A 22,087-nucleotide genomic window follows, 5' to 3' on the forward strand; every position below is an offset into this window, starting at 1 on the left:
CCTTTCAAGGGAAAACAAGTTGATTCCTGATAGAATACACTTAGAACCCACTCACTGCGCAGTGATAGAAGAAGCCGACGGGAAGCCTTGGTTCCATGATATCAATACATACATCCGGAAAAATGAGTACCCTGATTTGCTCACTTACGGGTGGAGTGACACCATTTACAACACCTTACGAGATGGTGCACCTAGTTCTCCTAACCAACTCTGAACCAGTCTGGTGCTCTCTTAACCGGGTTTGAGTAAGTTTGGGACTATTCACAGGACTTGTCTCCCTCTTTCGACCACCCATCAAGAATACAATAGATAATCAAATATTTGTGTACAAATGTAATGCTTCTTATACTAAGCATATGTGTACAACAATATAGCTCAATGCACTCACGGACGATATGAATTAAAGCTCAATGTGAGTATGTGTATTTTTCACTCAAAAATATTTCTCAATAAAAACTGAGTGTGAAAAATAATTTTCTTACTAAAAAGGAGTAAGAGACCTTCCAAGCAAAGATATTAAAATAAGAATGCTCTTAAGGTACTCTTTTTAATATGCCAAGAATTTTCCCAAAACTAGTTTTTCAAATAAAGCTTAGGGGAACTAGGATTCTTGCTCAAAAATAATTTTGCAACAAAGAATATATGAGCCTTTAAAGTCTTGCAATATGTGTGCAAGATTCACAAGCAATAAACAAGTTTTCTCCAAAGATATTTATGAAAGAAAATATATGGAGAAACTCTAGATTTACTCTCAGAGTATGATTTGAAAAATGAATAAGATATGAGAGTAAAAGATATTTAATTTGTAAACACAAATGCCCAAAATGAATGCTTAAAACAATGCTCTCTTGTAAGATTAATCAAAAGAATAATAAAAGAGAGTAAAGGATTAAGTATAAAATTTGAGAGAACTTTTTGGGCTAATCCAATTTCTAATTATGAGTAATGAGGGGGCATATATAGAGTTAGGAAAAAATATAACCGTTGGGGACACATTGGGAATTTTTAGAAAATATTAATTAACTTTTAAGCGTGTTTATGCATTTAAAAAAATGGTTGACTAGAGAGGTTTGGTTGACCGAAGCAAGGGGTCGGTCGACCGAGCCAAAGCGACTTCCCAAACCTTTGTAGGTTTGGTCGACCGTGGCTTAGGTTCAGTTTTCCGAGACGTCATGGTCGGTCGACTAAGGCCAATTTGAACCAAAAGTTTGGTCAGCCATGAAAGGTGGAAAAGTCAAGTTTTTCACTTCGGTCGACCGTGGAAGCTATGTTATAATTCGGTCGGTCGACCGAAGCATGTTAACGGTTGACTTTGACTTTTGACCTTGTTCAGTTGGCTAAGCTCTTTAAGTAGTAAATGGTTCGGTTGACCAAGGCTTCACGGCACATGCCTCATGAGGCACGTTCGGTCAACCGAATCATTTAGTACATGAGGGGTTGGTCGACCGAGACTTTTTAACTAAACCAAAAATCTAATGTCGGTCAACTGAAGGCTTTGTTTTTTCCTCGATTTTGACCCTAAAGCTATTCCAAAAATCCTTGTTTGATTTTAGCTTTTTATGAAAAGGATTTTCCTCGAAAGTAATGGTCCTTAAGGTCAGACTACAGTCGTCCTGAGCTTAGCATCCACATCATGCATGTTATGCATTATTACAGACCAAAATATAAAAAAAAAAATGCAATACAATTGACAATAGATGTCTTTTTCTGTCTTGCTCTTCAACTTCATGGAATACGCCAGGTCTATGCGCTTTATGTCCTGTCTTGGTTTCCATTTTCCCTTTGACTTATATGTGTGTTGGATTGTAAACCTGCTCATGCACTAGGTACACACATAAGTTCCAAGTGCTTTGTTAGTATCAAAATAGGGATCGGACTCAAAAAGTCAACACACTAGAATCATTTCATACTCCTCTACTTTTGGCAATGAGGAAATGAAGTTCAAAGAGACACTCTCCCATGGCCTTGCAGGTACTAGTAATGGCTCCAAAAAAACTGAGGTCTTCTTTCTTTCTACCTAATCTTGTTGACAGATCAAGCAAGTTTTGGTATAATTCATCACATCGTCTTGCAAATTCGGCCAATAGTACCCCTGTGTAATCAATGCATAAGTCTTTCGCCATCTGGGATGTCCAACCTACTCTCAAAGGCTTTCAACTATTCAATACTCCTCTGGAAGGCCTCAAGCACTATTTGCCTTTTCTCCAGGGATTTTACACGTGGAATGAATTTTTCATGTTCCTCGATTCTCTCCTCAAATTTTGATACCCCATAGAGATTTCCTCTAGGGTTTTCTTTGGAGGCCTCAAGTTCTGTTGGCACGCGTTTCTCCTTTATCAATTTTTCCACCAACCCTTGGAGTTCACAGCATGTTGTCTCCAAGGTTACAAGTTTTGCCTCAAGTGCCTCAATGCGCTCACTTTTTCCAGACTTGTTTCTCATGTTACCACTCATGGTGCTCGCACACATTGTGCTCTGATACCAACTATCACGGACCTCCAAATTAGGACTCAAGTAAGGGTTGTGCAGCACTCGTTGAGAGCTCTCCCTAGACGAGTCAGCCAACAATCACATGTTCAAGCCTACAGGCATGAGCACCAGGTGAGTCTCAATACTTAAGAGAAACAAGGAACAATATGATATCACACGAGCAATATATTCACATACACGGAATAAGGCTACAACAATCAGGTATATCACAATCCAAGGATACAAAAAACCATAATGAAAAGGACTACTTGTATTATTCACATACACCTTCATGCATATCCACACTCATGCATTCCAACACTTGCACCATGACCTTCATCACATGCATGTACACACCCGCACACGTGCACATTCACGCATGTGCACACCCATGCACTCTATGCTCACGCACATGCATGCACACCCACATATGTACACATTCACATGTGTACACACCCATGCATTCAATGCTCATGCACATTCATGCACGTAGACAACACATGCACATGCACACACTCCTATACACTCAGTATCCATGCATATGTTCACACCCATACCCTAAACCCATCTGTCTTGATTGGACCTTAAACAGGTTGACCCTTCCCCTTCGACCGGCTTTCTCCCCAAACCGACTAGGTCTTCTGAACCGCGAATGAGCCGGTTCAATTTGTGTCATTATTACTAGAATAAATCCCAAAATTCACCAAAATCCACAAAAACCATAAAATGTCAGAAAAGTCCCAAAAATTTTAGAAAAATTCCAAAAATATTTTCAAGCTCTGATTTCCATGATTTTCGTCTTAATTTTATTTCATGCTATTTCAAAGTTGGGGAAAAATATTGAAAAAAATCACAAACAACACAAATAAATGTTTCCACGCTCACAAAAAATCACAAAAAATATTATTAGGCCCCAGAAAATCATTTCCATCCTGAACAAATTCCAAAAGCCTCCCGGAATATTACATTTTACTTGCAAAATTCTATAAAGATTTCAAAACCCCGGGAGTCTATCTTTGTACCCTACTTTCTCAATTTTCCAATCCTGATGATTTCAAAAGGAGGCATGAACTCTTCGGAGCACGATGTGCCCTAGTTCTGAGGGAATACCTATATAGTATTTTCATTTTTTTTTTTTTTTTTTTTTTTGCGCTTTTGGAAAGGAGTAATCTTAAAGGCTTATTATGTTTAGTTTAAGGGATAATTTTCGATTAATTTGGTACCGTTCGTAAGAATGGGCGTGTAGGTGGTGTTAATACCTTCTCTTCACGTAATCAAACTCTTAGACCCAACTCTAGTAGCGCAAACCGATTCTACCCCCAACGAGGTAGCAATGAAGTGTTCTAATTGCAATCCAAAAGGTACTTGACAACTCCATCACACCTTGTTTTTCCACGAAAATATCATTTCCAAAAATCACACACCATTTCCAGTTCGCGTATCTCAGGGAAATATGCACACATGGTTGTGTTTCCGCCCCATGCAGGGAGGACATCGCAATAGCTTGGCAACTCCGCCGAGGATACTTAAGAGTCAAGCCGATGATTAATTGAGGATTATCCCAAAATCCAAATCTAACAAGCCTTCTTGACTACACCTTCCCTGTTTTGTACATATTATTCATATGTTCTTTTCATTTGCAGGTACTCCACAAATAATCACAGTAAGTATAAGTGAATAAATGCTTGGCTTTTCTTGTGATTACTTCATTAACCAAATAAGCATGAGATTAATTGTGAATACCTTAATTTAGCATGAGATGATAAGCATGTGACCATTTGTGTCCATGTTTTGTTTGAATCAAGCATGTGTTTAATTATGAATAATAGATAGATGAATGTGGGGTAGAGAGTGTAGGCTGAAATTGATAAACTCACACACTTTCACAGCTCTATACCCGAGCTTTCCCTTTTAGGACTAGATACGAGTGTAATAGCGTCAGTCCTTTCGTGGCAGAACTTGATGGGATCTACGAACTACTCCGCTTAGTGCGAGCTTCGTCCAGACCTCTATGAAGGATGATGGAGTTTCAATCTAGGGACCTTTTGTCATTAGGGAATAAAGCTTATCCACACATAATCATTTGAAATCCCCTACCCAGGATAGAGCCTCGGAAAATCCTATATATACCAACCATGGGATGGGACAAGAGCTCCATCCTTCTTCGCCTGAATTTTTGTTTGAACATGATTGATTTTGAATGATTAATGACATCTCTAACATATTGCATGCATATAGGCATACACCCTGCTTGACTAAGTTTCGGGGAGAGATCCAAGCTTCTCAAGGTAATTACAGAAATACATCGAGAGATCAAATCCGTGGCATAGCTATATTCTGAAAATCAGCAGATCAGGTGGGGGGGGGGGGGGCAGCCTAAATCAAGGGTCCTTCATCAAGTTACAAGCCCAGGTTAACATCTGCACAAAGTCCAATTCACTCCATGAACTGAAAATCATTTAGAAGGAATGGCCGCCTGCTCGCCGTTTAAAGTTCTCCCAGACATTCGGGCATATCGGTTTCTTGCTACATGTATCAGTGAATATCCACGTCGTCAAAGCATTGGTCGAGTTTTGGAATCCACCGTACTGCTACTTCACGATGAATGGAATCGACCTAACACCGACCATCCAAGAGTACACTTTTCTTTTACATCTAGTTAAGCAGTCGTACGATGACTCTAGCTATCTATGGTTTGGTTGTGTTTCTGAGAAAGCTAGGCGTGATCGACCAGGCTACCATCTTGTTTGTTGCACAGATACGACATGGGATCAATCCAGTACATGGCATTTTGGCCGAAACCTTTCAATCCCATAACCAATGTAAAACAAGGAGGCGAGAACAGTTAAGATGTTGTGTGCCACAGTTATATGTCTAGATCGTGAGCCACCTGTCACCTAATCTAGGAAGATTTCGCAATATTTTCTCGGCAATCAAGATCCCTCTAGTCAAATTTGAACAAACTCAATGGAAGGAATAGTGTAGCAAACTAGAATGAAATGAGAAATTGCTTGGGTTGGTAGACTCATGATTGGTTTGGCAGGCACCTTGGATGGATGGTCCTAACATGGTATACCGGTGCGGAAATCTATCGTAGGTCCCATTACTCAGCCCATGGGGAGGATTCGTATACCCCTTTGATGGTTCGAAGGCAAATAGGAGCAACTCAATTTGTGCCCATGACTCACAAACTGGCAAACACTCAATTCACATATGAAGTAAACGATAGCCAGTAGAAAGTCCATGAATTCGCAGTAGCCTAGAAGCACATGCACATGGTGGAATCAAATAGTCGAAACTCGGGTGCACGAAAGAATTACGAATCATGGTTGTCCAACAAGGTGAATCCAAAAGTCAAATAAGTACCAGAAGCCCTCGCGACTTGATCCAACGTTCCAGTAGTGAATGAACAGTCAAAAGGAGAAAGGCATCCGTTAGAAGCAATAAGCACAGTAACAGAAGGGCGGCGAATCAGAAAAAAGAGAGAGAGTTAGTTACTTTCTACCGTAACAAATTCAAATGGCAGAAGACTCAACTCGTGCTATTAGAAAAGGAGGGAGTGGCCTTAAGAAAGGAGAGACAGACGCTCCGAGTTGCACTTGACTGAAAGACCAAAATGTTGGAAGGCGCCAAGGTTGAGATTGAAGAAAAAAACCCTCCACATATGAGAATTAGACGACCAGTGGGAAGAGCAGAGGAGGACCTTTGGCTAGGCGCTAGATAAGGCAGAATCGTTCATAGAACAGACCAGGTACTGGGAAGCCTGATACAGAGCACTGAAGCAGAGAGTAGATGGTTCAACACTCAGGAGGTCAGAGCCAACTTGAGAAGGCTTGAGCCACATCAATAGGAGCAAGCAGGGGAATCAAAATCCTGCGTCTATTTAGTTCATTTGGAAGCTCCTTGTATTTTGGTCCCAAATGTTGTATGGAAAAATTGTAATGAATTGATGGCAATCTTTCCCGAAACCTTGGTCAAGGCATATAGGTTGCATACATGATTATATTCTTGTTCATACATTGTCTACATGCTTACATAAACATTCATTGCATACTCTTACACACATTGTCCTAAAAGGAGTGGGTTTCGTGTTCAGGGGAAAAGAGAAGTGATTGTTAATTGGCAAAATTGAGGCACCTACCCACCCGTACAACACCCATAGAAAGGCCAAAGTTATAGCAAAGTAGTTGGAAAGCCGCTTCCTGGGCATAGAGTAAGGTTGAGCAACCAAATGAAAAGGATACTGGACTCGCTACTGAGCAATGGAAAAATAGTTCAAGAGCAAGACAATGAAGTAGACACGGATCCCATCCATCCTCCGAGCTTCGTACCAATCCATGGGCAATCATCTGGACCACCACTAGTTATCCTAGAGGACCCACCGCCGAATATGGCAACCTTTATCTGAGCAGTGCCAATACCAAGAGTTGGGATACCTTCGGTAAAGACGGTGAGTGTGGACGCAGGCAAGACCGCAATTGAATACCACGATAACAAGCTTAAGGAGCAGTTAAGAGCTATCGAAGGGACCCATGCATCCAACTCTATCAACCCTGCAGATCTATGCTTGGTGCCCAAGGTGGTGCTTCCACCTAAGTTCAAAGTGCCTGAGTTTGAAAAGTTCGACAGGACCCAGTTTCCTAAAACCCACCTACAATTGTAATGCCAAGCAATGGCTGCATATGCTGACAATGAAAAGCTAATGATGCACTATTTTCATAGCAGTTTAACTGGTACGGCGGCCAGGTGGTATATCCATCAAGATAGAACATAGATCTGCACATGGGGAGATCTGGCTACCACTTTGTAGCTCAGTACCGACACATTATAAAGATGGTGCCAGATCGGATGGCCCTATTAGAAACAAAGAAGAAGTCTACCGAGACTTTTAGAGAATATGCCTACAGATGGTGAGATATGGCATTCCAAGTCGACCCACCCCCCCGGTAGGTGACTGGGAAGCTATTTCCCTATGTGTAAGTACACTAAAAGACCCTTACTGAGGACATCTTTGGGGAGAAACTCCCCACAAATTTAAGGATATAGTGGCCGCCGGAGGAAGAATCAAGGCCAATATCAAAGCAGGTTGTGTCAAAGACAGTAGCACGGAGACTGGTCCAAGTAGGAAGTGGACCAATAGGAAAAAATAGGAAGAAACCCAAATGATCCAACGGCAGCCCAATCAAAGAAACCAGTACACCAAAGGTCGGAACCAATGCCCTAAAAGAGGAACCAGGCCCCAGTTTGTGGCCCCCTTGCCCATGCCAGCCCATCCAAACATACCAGTAGGCCCGAACCAGCAGACACACACGAGAAATATACCTAGGAATTTTCGGAGGGTGGATCCAATCCCCATGCCTTGCACCGAATTATTCCCTCAGCTATTGGAGAGAAGAATGATATCTATCATTCTTGGGATTCCTGCTACCAACCCTCCCCCGCACTTGTATAATCCCAAAGCCCACTGTGCATACCATGCTAACTCTCTAGGACATGCTATTGACTAGTGTTAGGCCTTCAAGCACAAAGTGCAAGATCTGAAGGATGCTGGCTGGTTGTCGTTTGATGGCAAGCAACGAGGGATTCAAGAAAACCCCTTGCCAGATCACAGAAGAGATAATGTGGGGATGGTTGAAGAAGAAACCAAGGGTAAGATAGAAAAAGAATGGGAACGGATGACACTGGACTGAGTGTATGGCGAGCTAACAGCAGCCGGCCTAGTAGGACCAAAGACCATTTGTCCTTAAGGCACCTCCTGTGCGTGCCAAAATTCAGTAAACAAGTTTGTGCAACAATGTGGGACTTTCCAAGCTTTCTTGAGCAATTTAATTGACAGCAAACAAGTGGAAGTTGCCTGTATTCGGAAGAAAAATGAGGTTTCAACTATTGGGGAATCTGACCATCCTCAATTCACAAACAGGCCATTTATCCCCACCATAGGAAAAACTCCGCAGGTCCCAGAGGCACCGGCTCACATAGTAATCTCTGTCCCTCGGCCTTTTTGGTACTGCAGTAACCAAGCAATATCGTGGAGGTATAGTTGTGAGGTTCGCACCAAGAGAGAAACTAGCAGCACAACAGAAGCAAGGGGGATTACCAAGAATGGAAGGGTCTACACTCCTGAGGTCATAGAGAAAGTGCAGTTTGAGAAGGCAAAATAACTAGAACGAGAGCATAAAGAAACTGGTTCTGCCTTAGGAAGCCAAAGAATTCCTGAAAATAATCAAGCATAGTGAATACAACGTCGTCGACCAGCTTAAGAAGATGTCCGCGCATATCTCCATCTTATCGCTGTTGTTAAGCTCAAAAGCTCACCGGGAGGTTCTGCTTAAAGCCCTCAACCAGGCCTATATTCACCAAGACATCAGCGTCGACAAATTCAATCATGTGGTTGGTGGCCTTACAACTACCAATTACATCACATTCACTGATAAGGAGATTTCAGGAGAAGGATAGGGGCATAACCAGGCACTGCACATTTCTGCTAAATATCCGAACCATATAATTGCATGAGTACCAATTGACAATGGGTCATCCTTGAATGTCATGCCCATGATGACCCTGAAAAAGTTGCCTGTTGACCTTGCTTACATGAGACAAAACAACCTGACCGTATGAGTTTTCGATGGCACATGCATAAAATCAATGGGATCCATTGAAATTCCTGTACAGATCGGGCTTGTCACCTTTGACATCACATTTCAAGTCATGGCCATCAGCCCATCTTATAGCTACTTGTTAGGAAGGTCGTGGATACATAACACTAGGGCAATTCCCTCATCTTTGCACCAGTGGGTGAAATTTTTCTGGATGGGAAATTGGTTTGTGTCTATAGGGAAACAGACTTGATGGTAACCAAACACACTTCCACCCCCTATATGGAAGCAACTGAGGAGGCCTTGGAAGATTCGTTATGGGCTTTTGATATCATCAATACAATGATTGTGATTGAAGGATCTCCAATTCCACAACCCCGGGTTTCCTCTACAACTCATATGGTTGATACGGATTTTATCAGGCAGGGGTATCATCCAGGTCAGGAGCTAGGAAGGTGCTTGCGGGGAATTTCAAGGCTGTTTATGGTTCCAGAGGTGAAGGACAAATATGTTCTGCGTTATAGGCCCACCTTTGAAGACAGAAAGAAGAAGAAGGCAAAGAAAAGAGACTCACCGGCGAGACCAGAATTCGGTGGGGATCAGGTGTTCCACATATAGATCAAACCTTCACAAAGAGTAGTCAAGCTGATCTCAAGATAGAAATAAGGCAACTGAGTATATCTATTCTTGACTCAGATGCTTCCCCAGACACCTCAGAAAAATGGGTTCGCCGTCTTCAACCAAAAGCAGACTTACAGAACTGGAGTTCTTTTGATTGTCCTAGTGTTTTCATGTAATGATTTCTATTCTTATTTTTCCTTTTAAAAATTTTCTCGTTTTGTAACTCGGGGACACTATAGTCCCAGGCAGTTTGTCACTTAATGAAAACAGATTATGCATTTCTTGACATTTGTTTGCATCTCGAGCTCAATTGTCAAAATTTGTTTGATATGACTTCATGCAAAAATAGGGGAGATAATGACACTAGTGCCCTTTACCAAGAAAATGAAATTTTGAAAATACAATTCATGAAACCGAAATTGAAGAAGGTGAGTTGAATTTATCCCCCGAAATGGAGAGAATGTTGAAGTCAAATTGAAAATCCAACACTAACCAATAGTGACCCCACCATCGTAATCAACCTGGGAACTGAGGAAGAACCCAAACAGGTAAAAATTGGAGCATTGTTGAAGGGTGAGGAAAAGAGGAAGATAATTAAGTTGTTAAAAGAATATCGGGATGTGTCTGCTTGGTCATATCAGGATATGCAGGGTCTGGACACAAATTTGGTAATCCATAAAATTCCCCTCTACCCAGATTCTAAGTTGGTGAAGCAAAAGTTAAGGAGAATGCAGCAAGAAATGTTGCTTAAAATAAAGGAGGAGGCACAGAAACAATTCGAGGTCGAGTTTCTAGAGATAGCCCAATATCCCGAATGGATGGCTAACGTCGTCCCGATAATAAAAAAGAATGGCAAAGTATGAGTTTGTGTGGACTACTGGGACTTAAATAAAGCTAGCCCTAAAGATAATTTCTCACTCCCACACATCGATGTGTTGGTGGATAATACAACATGGCATGCTCTATCTTCGTTCATGGATGGTTTTTCGGGATACAACCAAATTAAGATGGCCCCAGAAGGCAAGGAAAAGACCACTTTTGTCACATCACATTATGGGGGACCATTGTTACAAGGTCATGCCATTTGGTCTAAAGAATGTCGGGGCTACTTACCAAAGAGCTATGGTGACTCCATTCCATGACCTAATGCACAAAGAGATTAAGGTGTTTGTAGATGGCATGATCGTCAAGTCACAGAATGGAGATGACCATGCAACAAACTTGGAGAAGTTATTCAAGAGGCTCCAGAAATGCCAGTTAAAGCTTAACCCAGAAAAGTGTACCTTTGGAGCCACTTTAAGAAAGTTGTTGGGGTTTATAGTGAGTGAGAAGGGGATTGAGGTCAACCCTGAAAAAATTAAAGCCATTCAAGAAATGTCTAGCCCCATGAGGTATGGAGTTTCCTAGGTAGGCCCAATTACATAGCTCGATTCATATCCCAACTAACTACCACCTATGAGCCCATCTCCAAGTTGTTAAGGAAGAATAACACAGAAAAGTGGAATGAAGAGTGCCAAGAAGCTTTTGAGAAGAAGGAATATCTCCTGAACCCCCCCCTGGTATTAGTATCCCGGGTGCCTGGAAGACCGCTAATTCTATACCTAGTAGTATTGGAGAATTCCATGGATTGTGTATTGGGCCAGCATGATGAGTCAGGAAGAAAGGAAAGGGTCATTTATTACCTAAGAAAAAATTTTACAAAGTATGAGTCTAAGTACACAGACTTGGAGAAAACATGTTGCACTTTGGCATGGGTGGTCAGTAAGCTGAGATATTACACATTTTATTACTCAATCTGGATGATTTCAAAAATGGACCCGATCAAGTATGTGTTCGAAAAGCCCGCAGTGACAGGGCAGGTTGCACGGTGGCAGATGTTGTTGACCGAATATGATATCACCTGTGTAACCAAAAAGGCCATCAAGGGAAGCATTATTGTGGAATATTTGGCAGATAAAGTTGTGGAGGATTGCTAGCCTATGGAGTTCGACTTCCCAGATAAGGACATTGATTCAATAAGCCAAGAAGAAGAAGATTACGAAGGTTGGATGATGTTATTTGATGGGGCGGTCAATGTGTGGGGACATGGAATAGGAGCCACACTCATATCACCAAAAGGGAGACATTATCCGATCATTGCCAAGTTGACTTTTCTTGTACCAATAACGTAACAGAATACAAAGAATGTATATTGGACTTGTAGGCCGCCATAAACCAAGGTATCAAAGAATTAGTCATGAAGGGAGACTCGGCCTTGGTTGTTCATCAAGTGATGGGAGAATGGAAAACCCGAGATCCCAAAATTTTGTCATTTCAAGAATACATTCAGGAGATGATCAAAGGATTTGATAGCATCCGTTTCTCCCACATGCCAAGGGAAAACAATTTGATTCCTAATATGCTAGCTACCCTAGTGGTTTTGATTAAAGTAGAACCCAGAATAGAGATTGAGCCGATTCGGATTAGAATACGGTTAGAGCCCGCTTACTGTGCAGTGGTAGAAGAAGCGGACGGGAAACCTTAGTTACATGATATTAAAACATACATCTAGCAAAATGAGTACCCTGAGGGAGCGACCAGTAATGATCAAAAGACCATCAGGAGATTTGCCACGGAATTCTTCTTGGATGGTGAAGTGTTGTACAAAAGGAACCATGATATGACCCTCCTACGATGTGTAAAAGCATAGGAAGCACAATGAATCATACATGAAGTACACGAAGGAGTCTGTGGTACTCATGTCGGGGGTCACTCATTGGCACGAAAAATCCTCAGGAATGGATATTATTAGATGATCATGGAAAGGGCTAGCATTGAATACGCCTGAAAGTGCCATAAATGCAAAGTTTACGGAGATCGGATACAAGTTCCACCAGCCCCACTCCACGTTTTATCCGCATCCTGGCCCTTTTCAACCTGGGATATGGACATGATTGGACCAATCACTTTGAAGGCCAGCAACAGGCACCGCTTTATCTTCGTGGCTATTAGTTATTTCACCAAATGGGTAGAGGCGGCCTCATACTCCAGTGTCACACAGAATGTAATCACTCACTTCATAAAGAGAGAATTGATTTTCCTGTATGGAATTCCCAAGAGGGTAATTTCAAACAATGCCAAAAACCTGAACGACGAAGTGATGACGAAGCTGTGTAATCAGTTCAAGGTTAGGCATCACAATTCAGCTCCTTATAGACCACAGATGAATGGGGCGATGGAAGCAGCAAATAAGAACATCAAGAGTATCTTGGAAAAGATGATTGAAACCTACAAAGAATGGCATGACAAACTCCCATTTGCCCTAATGGCGTACAGCACCACAATCTGAACCTCCACAAGAGCTACTCCTTTCTCACTTGTGTACAGGATGGAGGTTGTGGTCCCAAAAGAAGTTGAAATCACGTCCTTACGGGTCCTAAACGAAGCAGAGTTGACCGAAGCAAAATGGATACAATCCTGGTATGACCAGTTGAACCTGATTGAGGAAAAAAGGATGGCCGCCTTGGCTTATGGGCAGTTGTACCAGAGAAGAATGATGAGGGCATTCAACAAAAAGGTGCAACCTCGGCAATTTCAAGAAGGGGATTTGGTACTGAGAAAGATTTTTTCAATCCATATGGACCCTCGCAATAAGTGGAAACCTAACTACGAAGGGCCTTACGTGGTGAATAAGGCATTCTCAGGAGGCACCCTATTACTGGTAGACATGGACGGAGCCGACTTCCTACATCTTATTAATTCTGATGCTGTAAAGGGATATTATGCTTAGAGGCTTTGTATGTCCTCAAAATAAAGTCAATAAAATGATGTTGTTACTTAATGCACCCTTCATTTGTTCATGTTATGGTTAAATGACATATGACCAATTTTGGCCGACCAATTTTCCCCTAAAAAACCCCAAAAGTTTGCTTATCACTTGGAAAACCCTTTGAGCTTAAAAATTAAGTTATTTTCTTTAAAAGGTCATTTCCCAAATTTAAACTGGGCTGGGGTTCTCAAGGGTCCAGCAAATCACGTGAGACAATAATTGACTACCCAAAATGACGGCTGACCATTTTTTCGCTGCCCAAAAATTAAGGAAAATACCCCTTATTAGCCCTGTTAAGCCTGAAATATTTAGCCTTTCACTTAATTCAGCCAAATAATCACACCCCACATCAGATGCGAATTCCGGCCAAAATAACGAGATCCGTTAACTAAAAAAAGGAACCCAAGATCGTTCTACGTTCAGAATTGAATGATAGACCTCGACCTGTTGTTTACAACAAACAAGAACCTTGGTATATACAACCTCAACCTGTTGTTTATTGCGAAATAAGAACCTCGATATAAGGAAGATGCCACAAACGGTGGTGGAAAACCGTTTGATAAGTCGTTGGTGAACGCCATAAGAAATCCTGATAAGTTCGAATAGTTCTTCAAAGAACAGCAGAAAAAATACTCTCATAGTTTTACTCAATCAATCCCCTTTGTTCTTACAATAAGAAAGCTTTTATAGGCATAACCTGGAAGACAAAGCATTAAACACTTCAAACCACTCTCAACAACTCTCAACAACTTACTAAGACTTCTTGAAAGATTACAAATTAGGTTCAATAACTCTCAACAACTTACTAAGAGTTCTTGCAAGATTACAAATTAAATATAACACAAAAGTCAAAGAATCAAATCTCATATTTGAATAGTACACCATTATTATAGCATTTAAACATGCCAATTTAAGCTTGGCCTTGGCTAGATTCTTCTAGAGTTTCAATCATGTTGATGAATCTTTTTTGCTTACATGGGTCATGCTCAATGGGCCTCCACGAATTTGCTGGAGTCCATGCCTCTTGAATCAATCCATTGAGTGCAGCTTTAAATTTCCTTGCTCGTGCTCTCGTAACCGGCCCAATCGGCACTTGGACAAGTTCCTTTGAAGTTGTGCTATGATTTGCATCATTCCCCTCCTATTGAAAAGGATTTGCCCTCAAATCATCACCTACATTAAAAGGACTCAAATCAGTAACATTAAAAGTGGCACTTACATTATACTCACCAAGTAAATCTAGCTTGTAAGCGTTGTCATTGATGCGCTCTAGGACTTGGAAAGGTCCATCTCCTCTTGGAAGCAATTTGGAACGTCTTTACGCTGGAAATCTCTTTTTTCTCATATGCAACCAAACCCAATCTCCGAGTTCAAAAAGCATCTTGTGACGCCCCTTGTTGACTTGTTTTGCATACTGCTCCGTTCTTCGCTCAATGTTAAGTCGTGCTTTCTCATGAATCTTCTTGACAAAGTCGGCTCTCTTTTTGCCATCTAAATTAACATGCTTAATCAAAGGTGAAGGAGATAAATCCAATGGAGTTAAGGATTAAATCCATACACAATTTCAAATGGTGAAAATTTAGTAGCAGAATGAACATATTTGTTATAAGCAAACTCAACATGTGGTAAACATTCTTCCCATGTTTTGATGTTCTTTTTAATGATTGCCCTCAATAAAGTAGACAAAGTCTTGTTTACTACTTCAGTTTGACCATCAGTTTGTGGATGACAAGTAGTAGAAAACAATAGCTTAGTACCTAGCTTACACCACAAAGTCTTCCAAAAATAGCTCAAGAACTTAGCATCTCTATCTGAAACAATTGTTTTAGGCATGCCATGTAATCTCACAATCTCTCTAAAGAACAAATCAGCAACATGTGAGGCATCATCCGTTTTGTGACATGGAATAAAGTGTACCATCTTAGAAAATCTATCCACAACTACAAAAATTGAATCTCTCCCACGTTTAGTCCTAGGAAATCCTAACACAAAGTCCATGGAAATATCAATCCAAGGCTCACTAGGAATTGGTAAAGGGGTATACAAACCGTTGGACCTCACTCTGGATTTGGCTTGCCTACATGTGACACATCTACCACAAATTCTCTTAACATCTCTTTTCATGTAAGGCCAATAGAAATGTTCCTGCAAAATAGGTAAAGTCTTTGCAACTCCAAAATGTCCCATTAATCCCCCACCATGAGATTCCTGCACTAACAACTCCCTCAAGGAACAATTTTGTATGCATAACTTATTCTCTCGAAACAGGAATCCATCAAGCCTAAAGAACTTACCACAAGCGGTTTTCTTACAAGCCCAGTATACTTCACAGAATTCGTGGTCATCAGCGTATAAGTTTTTAATGAGCTCAAAAATAAGAAATTTTGCATCAAGTGTGGAGAGTAATGCATACCTGCAAGAAAGTGCATCGGCGACCACATTCTCCTTGCCTTGCTTATACCGGATGACGTATGGAAACGTCTCAATGAACTCCACCCAACGCGCATGCCTTTTGTTTAGCTTGTGTTGTCCCTTCAAGTGTTTCAGTGTGAATCAAGAATTCCTTAGGTCATAGGTAGTGTTGCCACGTCTCTAAAGCCTAAACTAATGCATACAACTCCTTATCATAAGTTGGGTAGTTTAAGGCTGCCCTGCTTAGTTTCTCGTTGAAGTAAACAACTGGTCGTCCTTCCTGCATAAGAACTGCGCCTATGCCAATACCTGAAGCATCACATTCAACCTCAAACGTTTTCAAAAAATTAGGTAAAGACAATAAGGGGGTGTTGGTTAGCTTCTCTTTGAGTAATTGGAACGCCTTCTCTTGTTCTTCTCCCCATTTAAATCCAATGTTCTTCTTGATCACTTCGGTAATTGGTGCGGCTATGCTACTAAAGTCCTTCACGAACCGTCGGTAGAAACTAGCAAGTCCATGAAAACTACAAACATTATCTACACTTGTGGGACTCAGCCACTCTTGGATTGCACGTACCTTCTCTTCATCAACCTGTATACCTTGTGTACTAACAACAAATCCCAGAAATACAAACTTATCAGTGTAAAAAGTACACTTCTTTAGATTAACAAACAACTTTTCTTTCCTAAGGACATCTAAAACAGATTTCAAATGTATTACATGATCGTCCGCATTTTTTCTATAAATGAGTATATCATCAAAGTAGACAACTGCAAATCTTCCTATATATGCACGCAAAACATGATTCATAAGTCTCATAAAGGTGCTCGAAGCATTAGTCAATCCAAAAGGCATGACTAACCATTCATACAAACCATACTTTGTTTTGAAGGAAGTTTTCCATTCATCTCCTTCTTTTATTCTAATTTGATGATAACCACTCTTTAAATCAATCTTAGAAAATACACAAGAATCATGCAGGTCATCTAACATATCATCTAAGTGAGGAATAGGATGACGATACTTTATCTTTATGTTGTTGATGGCTCGGCAATCAAGGTACATTCTCCACGTCCCATCCTTCTTAGGTACAAGTAAGATCGGAACGGCGCATGGACTCATGCTCTCCCTCACGTGCCTTTTTTCCAACAACTCACTTACCTGCCATTGAAGCTCCTTCCAACAACTCACTTACCTGCCATTGAAGCTCCTTTGTCTCCTCAGGATTGCTCCTATAGGCTGGTTGGTTTGGGATTCTCGCACCAGGAACAAAATCAATTTGATGTTCAATCCCTCGAATTGGAGGTAACCCATATGGTGTTTCCTCAGGAAAAAAATCCTCATACTCCTGCAAAAGGAAAACAACAGAACTAGGCAAAGCAAGGTCAAGTTCATTAGTATATAGACACGCCTCTTTGTACAAAAGTACAATCATCAGCTAATTTGAAAACATTGCTCGCTTAATTTCACTCACTTTTGCATAGAATTTCTTTTGTTTTCTCTCTGGTTTTCTCTTAATGTCCGAATTTTGATTTTCTTTTTCTCTCCCATTTTTCTCAGCCTCTCTCTAATTTTAACTCATTTTCTTTTGTTCACTCTCTTTTTGCAATCTCACTTGATCCTCATATACTTGCTGCAGACTCAATGGTACAAGAGTGATTGATCATTGATTAAGTACAAAGGCGTATTTGTTCATAAAGCCATCATGCTTCACACGCCTATCAAACTACCATGGAAGCCCTAGCAATAAGTGTCTAGCTTGCATTGGTACTACATCACACAATAATTCATCTTCGTATTTACCGATTCGAAATGCGACCAAGACCTGCTTGTTCACCTTTATCTTACCGCTATTATTTAACCATTGCAACTTGTACGGTCTAGGGTGCTTCAACATGGGTAGTCCCAATTTTTCCACCATAATTGTGCTTGCAACATTAGTACAACTACCACAGTCAATAATCACACTGCATACCTTATCTTTGACGTAGCACCTAGTGTGAAAGATATTCTTTCGCTACACTCCATCAACTCCTTTTGTTTGCAAGCTCAATGCTCTCCTTGCCACCAATATCGATGCATCAAGGGCTAAATATTCCTCCTCGAAAACATCCTCCAATGGTGGCATGTCATCATTGTCGAAATCTTCATTGTCAGTCACAATTTCACCATTGTCTTGCAACACCATGACCTACTTGTTTAGACACTGACTTGCTATGTGTCCCCTGCCTTGACATTTAAAACATTTAATGTCACGATTCCTAGAGGTGGAAGTGTCAGTTTACCTTAAGGAATGTGGCAGGTGTTCGCAGACTTAGGCTCGGCTTTGGACGTTTGTGACTTGTCCATCTTCTTGGTATAGCTTGGTTTCCAAGAGATAGAACTGGAGTTATGGGCTACACAAGACACACCCCACTTCTTAAGTTGTTGCTCCACTTTGATGGCCATGTGCACCATATCTTCCAACTCCACATAATGCTGCATGTCTAACTTATCTTGAATTTCCCGATTTAATATAAATAAAAACCTAGCCATTGTAGCTTCTTGGTCTTCCTCTACATTAGCTCGAATCATAGCAATCTCTATCTCCTTGTAGTATTCCTCTACGCTCCGGCTTCCCTACCTAAGACCTTGTAGCTTTTTGTACAACTCTCGGTAGTAGTAACTTGGAACGAACCGCTTTCTCATCACTGTTTTCATCTCCTCCCATGTTTCTATTAGTCGTTCTCTATTCCGCCTCCTGTTTATAACAAGCTGATCCCACCAAGTAATAGCATAATCAGAAAATTCAATCACAGCTAATTTTACCTTCTTTGTTTTAGAATAGTTGTGGTAGTCAAATACGAAATCCATCTTCTTCTCCCACTTAAGGTATGCTTCAGGGTCGGATCTACCTTGAAATGACAAAATCTTCATCTTAATACTACCCAAGTTGTTATCTTCCCGATTCCTAGCTTCTCTAAACCGCCCTTCATGTCTCCTATTACTAACAATAGAATCCCGATCATCTTGTTCATCAAAACCAACCCCGTAAGGCTCTTCATCTTCAACCCTCACTCCCCTCGGTTGAACTATCCATTCGTGAACTTGCTCCAGTTCCAACCTCATCACACACCTCATTTCACTCATCATGACCTCCATAAACACTTTTAGATTAGCCAGTTCTGTAGCATCTTCAACAACGCTCTTAGCACTGTTGTGAGACATGATTGCTACAGGGCAAGTGCATGGGTGTGCACATGCATGAACGTGCACGTGTGCGAGTGTGTACATGCATGTGATGAAGGTGGTGGTGCAAGTGTTGGAATGCATGAGTGTGGACGTGCATGAAGGTGTACGTGTGTGAGTGTTGAATGCAAGGGTGTGTAGATACATGAATGTGTATGTGTGCGGGTGTGCAAGCATGTGCATGAGCGTAGAGTGCATGGGTGTGCACATGCGTGAACGTAAACGTGTGCAGGTGTGTACATGCATGTTATGAAGGTGGTGGTGCAAGGGTTGGAATGCATGTGTGTCCGTGCATGAAGGTTTGCGTGTGTGAGTGTTGAATTCATGGGTGTGTACATACATGAATGTGTATGTGTATGGGTGTGCATGCATGTGCATGAGCGTAGAGTGCATGGGTGTGCACATGTGTGAACGTGCACATGTGCGGGTGTGTAAATGCATGTGATGAAGGTGGCGGTGCAAGTGTTGGAATCCATGAGTGTGGACATGCATGAAGGTGTACGTGTGAGAGTGTTGGAGTGCATAAGTTGTAAGCATGTACGATTATGAGGGTGGTGGTGATCGTATGCATGCATGCATGAGGGTGTACATTGTGTGAGTGTCTGAGTGCATAAATGTGTGCGTGTGCGTGTATGGGCATGTGTAAGAATGAATGTGATGGAATTATTTTTACATGACTTAAAATATTTTTTTGGGAATTTTTCTGATTTTTTTAGATTTTTTGGTATTTTCTAGAATTTTTGGGAGTTTTTTTATGAATTATTTGAAGTTTAAATGAATTTATTCAAAATAAAAATAAAACAAAAACCGATAAGAACCAATTTGGGGAGAAGGTAGGACCGGTCAAACATTGACCAGTCCAAGAGGGACTGATTTAAGGTCGATCAAGGCCAACCGGCTCACAGCCGGGCCACGCGTCAATCCCCGGATGGTGGACCGTCAAGACCACGGATAGGCCACGTGGTGTGATCGTGATCGTGGACAAGGGGTCTTAATCGGAGGATCCTCAAATGGCCATGCTAGGCTAGGCATATGCAAAGAGGATGGGTGCCACATGTTGCTTCTCGCGTGGTGGGTTAGGAGTCCATCATGACTCCTGACATGGCCGATCCTGACTGTTGATGGAGGCTAAAATCCAACAAGGATGGGGGTTTGTTTGCCACATGTCAAAGGTCAATTAATGTGAATGGGTGATGGGCATATTTGGGTCATGGCCGAATCTCGGCCGTCCATCGAAGGGTGATCAGACGGCTAATGAGGGAGGATTAAAGGGCATTGATGGGGGAGTGGACAGGAACACCACGCATCAACTCGCGCTAGTAGATGGACAGACACGCATGCTAGCCACAGTTAATGCCTCAAACACCATTAAATCGCCACCATTGATGGTACGCGGACATCCAACGACTACAAGGGCGTGTCAGAGCCGATGACGAGGATGAATCTTGACCACCCGATGGGTCCAGATCGAACGGCAACAGCTAAATGCATCTAGATTGCTAAAGTGGTTGCGTTTGAGGTGTAGATGGGAGTTCGAATCCAACAGTTGCTAGAAGGTCTTGCACGCGCCTTGATCGAACGATAGGAACAATACCACATGTCTTAATCCTGTGGGTCCATGGCTTTAGATACTTAAGCCCAAATTTTGTGTTTGGTTTGTTTTTTCATTTTTCATTTTCTCGAACACCCTCTCTCTTTTTTTCCTCTTCTCGCACTCTCCCTATTCTCTCATTGTCCCTATTCTTCCCCCTTCTCTACAACTCTCTCTGCTCTTCCCCCTTCTCTGCAACTCTCTACTCTCTTCTCTCGGTTCCTCTCTGCTCTCTTCTCTCTCACCATCTCTATTTTCTTCTCTCTCGCCCTCTCTTTTTTCCCTTCTCAGACTGGTGAAGCCCCCATTCTCACCACTCCTTGGCTGTCAATGGGCCATTGAACACACAAGTGCATTCGAAGTTGACAGAGTTTGCCTAGATGATGACGAATGATCGGTGGGCCAAAGGTGTATCTGGGAAGATCTAGAAATTTAAAAAGCTAAGTCCCCGTGTTCTTCATTTTTTATTTTTTTGTCAATGTTTTTACCTTTTGAAATCTGGTGTGTGTGTGTGTGTGTGTGTGTGATTCAAATTTGGGGGTGTGTGTGATGTTTGTGATGATACGAATTTGTTGTTCAAATCTGGGTGTCTGTATAAGGGCTTGTTTTGATTAGGGTTTCAGGTGGGTTCGTGAGGTTGAATACCAGTCAACTCGTCTTCGACTCGGTGAGTGAGTGTCAAGGTTGACTCACGCGAGTCAACCCAGTGAGTGTGTTAGTCAAACTAGGGTTGACTCATGCAAGTCATCATGGGAGAGTTGAGTGAACTCGAGGGACCCCGAGTGAGCCATATGGGCTCTGTCACGTGTCTAGGGTACGTGTGAACCCTGGGATTTATGAGAAGGGGCTTAAGTAACTTGGGCCTAAGTTTGATTTCAAAGAATTGGGCTTGAGTTTAAAAATGGGCTGACCCACTTCAGATTTTTAAATAACAAGACCTGAGCTTCTTTCTTCAAACAAGGTCGGCCCACTTACAAGGCCCAGGTTTCTTTTTTTAAAACGGGGTTAGCCCACTTCAGATTTTTAAACAACAAGGCCCAAGCTTTTTTTTCCAAATAGGGTTGGCCCACTTACATGGCCCAAGTTTCTCTTTTTCAAAACAAGGCCATCTCACTTCTTTAAAACAAAAGCCCGGGTTTATTTTTAAAATGGGTAGGCCCGTTCACTTTTTTTAAAACAAAGGCTCGGTTCATTTTTTAAAACTAGGCTTGGGGGTAATTGAACTCGAGCTTGAAATGGATCAGGGTCCGAACCCGACTTCAAAATAAGTGCGTATCAAAGTAATTAAATTTGAGTTCGAGTTCGGGTATGGGTTCAAGAGGTGAATCAGTTCAGGGTCTTCTCAAGTTCGGGTTCGAACC

At 41.6% G+C, this 22,087-nt stretch overlaps 1 pseudogene; it reads right to left on the reverse strand.

The window, feature by feature from the left end:
* Positions 1-14,141: 14,141 nt before the first annotated feature.
* LOC131160843 (uncharacterized) lies at positions 14,142-19,114 on the reverse strand (annotated as a pseudogene).
* Between the last annotated feature and the right edge of the window lie 2,973 nt (positions 19,115-22,087).

This window comes from Malania oleifera, chromosome 7 (genome assembly GCF_029873635.1).
Source record: "Malania oleifera isolate guangnan ecotype guangnan chromosome 7, ASM2987363v1, whole genome shotgun sequence".
Taxonomy (NCBI): Eukaryota; Viridiplantae; Streptophyta; class Magnoliopsida; order Santalales; family Ximeniaceae; genus Malania; species Malania oleifera.